This window comes from Ammospiza caudacuta, chromosome 2 (genome assembly GCF_027887145.1).
Source record: "Ammospiza caudacuta isolate bAmmCau1 chromosome 2, bAmmCau1.pri, whole genome shotgun sequence".
Taxonomy (NCBI): domain Eukaryota; kingdom Metazoa; phylum Chordata; class Aves; order Passeriformes; family Passerellidae; genus Ammospiza; species Ammospiza caudacuta.
The window spans coordinates 35,021,245-35,028,575 of NC_080594.1; the positions used below are offsets into that span (position 1 = coordinate 35,021,245).

Here is a 7,331-nt window from a genome sequence, read left to right on the forward strand (position 1 = left end):
TGGCTGTGGCATGGTAGTGGATGAGACTCCTGCTGATTGAGTAAAAAGGGTGTACCATATTCACAGCATTCTCTCTGCTACCAAGGGAGTCAAAATTGCACAAAAGAATTTATAGCACACACAAATGTAAGAGACTGCAATTTTTCCCAGATTACCTGATTACCAAGACATATAGGCTGATGCAACAATAAGAAATTTGATGAGACAGAAATTAAAATGCAGATTTTTACATTAGATCAAGATAATTGTGAGACAATACTTGTTGCTGGTGCTGCATTTCTTCTCCTTCCTTCCCTCACAACTTCTCTGGCTTTCTGTAAGGCTACTCAGTGAAGACTTCAGTGATTTTGGAGAATTAAGTTATAATGCTAGTAACTCACTGCTAAGAGGTAGTGGATACCATCACTTCCTCACCCAGAATTAGGAACTGGGGGCTCAAACCAAAGCCTCTGTGTGCTTAAATCTCTGTATTTAAGTCTTCAAGGAACATTTGGATCAAATTCTGTCATTTTTCTCTACAGATAGGAGTGGGAGAAGTCTTTTTTATATGACACATATTTTTGCATAACTTTTACATCTCCAGAATCTTGGAGCTTAACAGAAAGCATCAAACACCTTAACGCACACCCACAACTGCATACATTTTACCAAAGAACCTTACCAATGACTTTGATTATCAGAAAGGGGATGGTTTTCATGAAGGACTATGAGGTGTCATCACCATTTCATTTCTGGGTCTCACTTTTTTGAGTTCAGCTCCCAAAGCTTTTTTGTTATCCCTGTGATCATGAGACCAGAGAAGCAACACTGGAATTGAACACACATCTTATTCCAAAGTGGGACTGAAGATGAGCACAACAGCAGAGCAAAACAGGGATGGGAACTATAATCTTGTGGTTAACCAGGAAAATTAGCTCTCCTGAGCAATGTGGCCAAAAAAAAAAAAAAAAAATCAATCAAACTTTTGTAGAAAAAAAAAGTAGCAATGACCACATCAATGAGAAGTGCCATCCACCTAGCAACCTAGCAATCATTCCAGGATCTTAGTTCTATGACTTTATCTTCCTCCAGCCTCTCTCCTGCATGGAAACTGAGTATTCCAGAGCAATTTCTCATTTCAGCAAGATTGGCCCTGTGTCAGGTGTCTCAAACCCTCTCAAGCAAATCCCTCATTAAAGATACCATTAAAAAAAAAAAAAAAAAACAAAAAAAACCAACAAAACAAAAAAAAGAATCCCACACAATACTTAGTAAAGCAGAGAAATTCACATTGGAAATCCAGTTCTAAGCCATTTAAGGTTCCATAAGGCAATTAGATCTGTAGCTTTAAAAATTGCATTTATGCATTATGGAGGCAATATACATATTTCTGAAGAACTGGGAAAAATTTCACTCTTTTCCCTTTTAGGAGCAACATGCCCTTTCTATGCCCCAGATAGTTGTTCCTTGAGTTCCTGAGCTTGAATCAAAGGGTCTTCCTCTCTGTGTGCTGTATTTTGAGACAGATTTGTCTGATTTGCTAAAATTGGCCAGTATATGAATATCTGCCCATTATTAGTTTTTGACCCTACCTAAAACAACATTAGCCCAATTAGACACTAATTTAGATAATTCTCAATAAAAGAAACTTTTTAGTACTATGCCTACATCTTGGAGTCTATTAAAAACATTTCCCTACCAAAACCAATGTTCTACTAAATAAAACACTGACAAACTTGGGCTCTATTAAAAGTTAACACATTTTGTGGTTTGCAGAGGAAAATGACATTAAAATTTGTCTTGTGTGAGGTATTCCTGAAAGGATAAGGGCATATAAATTGTTCTATTTCCAGAAGAACTGCAAAATGTAACAGGACTTTGATAATTGAGTGTCTTATTAATTTTAATGAGCTAATCAATATTGCATTTCGAATCCTGATGTGTCCATTTGCTGCTAATCCCTCTCTGTGCTGTGCACTCCCTGGTCTTTGCAGCTGTCACCTGACAAATCCACCTTCTTATGCGAAGGGACACAGGAGTTCAGGCCCAGGTGACCCATTTAATGAGCGAGAAAAGCAGAGGATACATTACAAGCCTGGCCTCATTTTTTTCTCTCCTCTGCCTTGACACATGCTGTCACACAGGTAACCCTTGAGCTGAATGAATCCAACAGCTTCAGGAGTGTGCAGAGAACTGGGAAGGAGAGGTTGGAATATCCCTCCCTTCTGCTGCTGAAGGAAATCAGCTTTTGCTTCACCCCAAACAGGTCTGAACTCTGGAAACACATGAATTCCACATCCAGCTGTGACTTCTATCCTCTCAAAGCCTGATTTAAATAAGGCATTCTTGAAATACCTACTAAAGGAAAACCATAGAATCATCCTGGTACAAAGCCTTCAAGTTGAGCTTGTTGGCAAAACTGCATAATGTTTACTTACAGATAGCTGGGGAAATTAAATAAAAGTTTAACAAAAGGCATCACTTCTGTACTCTTTCCACAGAAGAGACTGGGTTAAGAGGCCAAGCCACTCTTATTTTAGGATCAGCAGAGAACGTGCTTTTGGGAATATGTAGGTACCAATAATAATCTATCTTGTGATTTCTTCATGCTAAATAAGTGACAAGGTATTTTGCATTACACTACATGCAAAACAGAAAAAAAAACCCACATGATGCAAGCCACTGGTTCAATTAAAAATATTTCTCACTCCAGCTCTTACTTCATGAATAGAACATCAGCCCTCAGAAATGGGCTTTGCCTTGTAAAGGAAGCATCATGTAAAATACTGGTGTGCCACTACAGTCATTAAGAAAGGTGATAGTTCAAAGCTGATGCTTAGAGTAAGTAACTCAAACCAGTGCTGTGACCTCAGCAAGCCAGGCTGATAAACTGTCTCCTAACCTTTTGTACTTGATTTTCCTTCTCTCTGCTGCCACCTGGAAAGTCATCAAACGCCATCAGCAGTAAGCCATGGACAGACACTGTAACTACACGGAGCAAGCTCACAAGGGCAGGAAACAAAGCCTTAAGGTAAACTTGAAAGACTTCTCCATTCCCAAAACACTCACAATCTGAATAGCAATTACCTTCCTCCCCCATTTTCCTTTAAGATTACAGGTGGACAGACTTTATGTTAAAAGAAGAATAAAATAAAGGCATGACACAAGTCTTTATGTCTCACCTGCCTGCATGCAGCACATACTCCCCACTTGACTTCCTCACAGTCCCACAGCTAAAGGCCCACTGAGATCAAGGAACTGTCTGCAGCTAGATGTCATATGCTGCAAGGCAATCACAATATATTTTGTCCACTGTCTCTCACACAGTAGTTTGAATCACAAAGGGCTACTCTGGTGGAAATTATTTCTTTCCAGAAAGTACATTTGGCTACTACTTCTGCAATCTTATGATTTGGTCCAATTTTCACAAGCTAGGACATTTTTTTCTACACCAGTCACCTTTTTCTCTTCCTTTCTTTAAACCTAAGATGATACAAGGTTGCCTGATTCGGCACCACTTCTGACTTTTGACAGGAAGTAAGAAATAGAATGGCTTGAAGGCAGTTAGACCAGCTTAAGAGTAAAACAAACTTGCTATATGGCAGGTCCAAAGAGTACAGATTGCAAGAAGGAAGAAGCCATGGAGGAGAAGTTATTGTTTAACCTGCATCTCAGACTACACTCAAGAGACTGATAGTGTACAAGTGGAAGCTGGAACACCTGGATTGCCAGCCTGAAAGAGTGTATTAGCACACAAACCAGAACTGAATACTTGGACTTTTTCTTCAAATTCCCCTGGAAATCCACTTCTCAGATGGCTTTTTTTTTGTTGTTTCTTCTTCCCCCATCCCAACAAAAAAATGCTAAAATGAAGAGACAGGGGGAAAGCCATGCTACAACAGTGGTTTTGCTGATGGATTTGTCAGCAATGCTGCCTGCATCCCCAAAGTGAGAGGAGCAGGTAAAACTCCTCTCAGCTGCTCCAATATACAACACAATGCATGGGAGACAGAGGAGACCAGGGAGACTACAAGAGGAATCAGCATTTTGAGAGTGCAACTCTCTGACCTCTTTGAGAAATACCTACTGGAGGGTGACACAAGGCACATGCTAAAAGGGCCTTTTTCTCTCTGCAGATCATACTGAGAGCCTGGGGAGACACGTTCAGCTCAGAGGAGCCATGTTTTGAGCTTGGAGCATCCATGTTTTCATCAAATAGATCCCATGAAGGGCCCTGAAATTGCAATGCGCACCCCAGTGTAACGTGCCAAAAAGAAGACAGGCCATGGAAGGACCCAAAGGCATCCACACCTCTGAGGATGTGCCTGAGGCGAGATGGGACAAAAGCCAGCTCCCTTTCCTGCACAAAGCCAGGAGCAGTCACCACCACTGGAGTACTGAGCGTTAGCCCTCAGAGCCACAAGATCCCATCTGCAAAGTCTGTTTGCTTCTGTTATCTGCTGTCGACAGGATGAACTGTAAAACCAGAACACTTTGAGGGTGGAGCTCTGGATCATTTCTGTATTTTTCAACTGAGAAAAGTTTATTTCAGCTCTAGGTCGTTCTGTATGCTCTTAAGCATATAAGGAAATTGGATCATAGCAACAAGCTTTTGAAATTACAAACCTTCCCACACCAAGGAAGTGAGACAGGTGCACAAAAGGGAAAAAGAAGAAAAGAAGCCATACTCCAGCTCACATTTATAAAAAGACAAGACACTAGTCAGCAAACTGGTGAAATTCATGCACTGGAATCAAAGCTGAGAGAAAAGGTCTCCCTTCAGAAACCTGGAAAAGGATAATAAAACAGCTCTTTGACCTCTGAAGCAAAGAGAGCTAGCATCAGTTTTCAATCCAGTGCAAGCAAGGCAATCAGAAACACAATAAACAAGCAATATATTTTCACTTGTGGCAGTTATATTGGACTTGTCACATATTTCTTCCTATACCCCCATGATGCACAAAAAAGCATGAACTAAAAGCCTCACTTTTCCCTATTCTTTTTTTTTCTGCACAACATCCAGAGCACATAGTATTCCTCAGAAACCAGTAAAAGCATTCTTGCTGTCATGCTACAAGAGCATTTTCCTCTTCAAGTTTATTTTTGGCTTTCATTTCCAAATCAAAGAATAGCAGTTATATTATCCCATTTAAAGATGCAGGACTCAAAAAAGGCTAAAAAAAATCACCTGGCAGTTAATTGTCCAGTCTTAGACTCCTGCTTTGCTATACAGTACAGCTGTGAACAAATTCTGTTCCGTGGCACAAGACAGGCAATCCAGAGTTAAACATAATCAGTATTTAGAAATATTCAAATTCCCACCATACCTTCTGTTCCCTGTGCAGAGATGAGCTTCATTTCTCTGACTTACCCACAAAAAAATGCACAGGGAAAAGCAGTCTCCAAGCATCCAGTGGAGACACACACACAAACTGTTCCACAAGGAGGAGTTTTTCCAGCCTTACCCTATAAAGCTGAGAGCAAGATCAGCACACCCACACTAAGAGATACTGGAGCAGCAGACAGGAAGATGCTCCCTGCTTGGCCAGGTAATGTGGAAGCAGCACCGGGAAACTCCAGGTATGGAGAAGGGGGAGGAGGTTCAGTGAAAGGCGTCCCTAAGCCACTGGGCAAAGAGTAATTGCGAGCAAAGAAAACAAACATTCTTCCGTCTGTGCCCGACACAGCCATTTCCCCCGGCTACAATACCTGCTTTCACTTTGAAAATGGAAAGCGTGGTTGTTCTTACACACATGCATCTCTCATACATAATTACCACAGAAAGTACACACCTTCCAGCCAGTCCCAAGCAAGAGTCAGGGTTTGACACTTATTTATAAATCTTGCTCCTTGAAGAAAAAAACTCCTGGAGGCAATGTTGAAATCAGAATCAAGGAACGCTCAGCAGGAGCAGATGCACCGTGACACACATATGGATGCAGCCAGCTATTCCCAACAATCATGAATTTTAAGCCCTCTGGATAACAAAAGCAACAAGACCAGGGATTGCAGGCATGGGAGAGCTGTGGATTGGGGCATTTCCATGCACAGAGAAGACAGGAGCGCTACTGCCTCTGAAGTCTTGTCCTGCTGGCGCTGCCTCCTCCATCGAGCTCCAGGTGCATTCAAGAGCACCCAGAGGTGCCACCCATCTCCGACGTCCCTTCACTGCTCCCTACTCCCCAGGGAGAAGCCCCTGCTTTGAAGGAGGCTGGATTAGAGACCACCTGACGTTCCCTCCAGTCTGAATTATGCCACGATCCCAAAGTTCAGCTTTGCTTTTAAGTACTTAACTAGCAAAAAAGCCACGGTTTCGTACACACCCGCGGGCGGAGGGGTTAAAAGACAAGCTCCCACCTCTCCATCCCTCCTTCACCAGACACACAAAGCCCGAGGCTTCATCACCCCATCGCCCAGCATGGGTCCAGCTCCTCAATTCTTTGTCTTTGCCCAAAGCGCCCGCCCCTCCAGCCGAAGCCAGGACGGGGTGCTTGGCAAAAACTGCGGGCTGAGCCCCGATTGCACCCCAACCTGTGCGCCGGGACCCCAAACATGCGGCCCCGAAGGGCTCCCCGCTCGCCAAGCCCGGGGGCTGAGAACAACTCCCTTTGTTAAATGAATGAGCCGGGGAGGCAGGAGGGGGAAATCAGGAGGGGGAAGGCAGGGTCAGTACCCCCTTCTAAAAGAAAATTTCAAAAGGAGGGAGGAAGAGAAAAGCTGAAGAAGAACGCACCCGTCCGCTCAACCCCTGCGCAAACTTCCCGGTTACCAAACAAGCGAGGAAATCCCCTTGCCCGGCGCGGCGGGACTCACCTTCGGCCCGCCGCAAGGTGCTGCCCGGCTCTCCCGCGGCTCCGCGCCCGCCCCGCTGCCCACACCGCCCCTATTGTCGGCCCGGCGCCGCCCCCCGCGCCCTGCCCGCCTTGCCGCGGCCATTGGCCCCGGGGGGCCCGCCCCGCACCCCCCTGCCGCCAAGGTGGGCAGCCGGGCCCGCCGGGGCGGGGAAGCGGTCGGGGGTAAGGGTAGGGGGCAGGTCCTTCCCGCTCCGCTCGGCGGCGGCCGGGGCGCGGCATCGCTCCGAGTGGCCCGCGGGGGAAAGTTTTTTTGGGAGGGGTGGTACCTCGACGGCGCCGCAGAGCGGGACCCCGGAGCGCGGTGCGCTGCCTCGGGGAGCCGCGGGCTGTGCTCGGGCTGAGCTCCGGCCGGGCTGCGGCTGCAGGCGGTCCCGGAGCCCGCAGCTCCGCCGGACAGAGGGCGGGAGCGGCGCTGGCCTGGCTGGGACGTGGGAGTCTTGGGCGATCACGCCATCAGCGGAGCTGCCATGCGGGGAGTGGATGGCCGGCAACTGCACC

At 45.6% G+C, this 7,331-nt stretch overlaps 1 protein-coding gene across 2 annotated transcripts in view; it reads right to left on the reverse strand.

Annotated features, from left to right (window-relative positions):
• The window catches only part of PAK1 (p21 (RAC1) activated kinase 1), a 72,615-nt gene extending 65,829 nt beyond the window's left edge, over positions 1 to 6,786 (reverse strand). Inside the window, exon 1 of one of the 2 annotated variants that reach the window (XM_058824087.1) lies at positions 6,713 to 6,786. The gene's annotated coding sequence lies outside the window, so the exon portion shown is untranslated. Of the gene's footprint in view, positions 1 to 5,444; positions 5,497 to 6,712 lie in introns of those variants that run through there. The other variant, XM_058824095.1, reaches the window with a different exon arrangement.
• Between the last annotated feature and the right edge of the window lie 545 nt (positions 6,787 to 7,331).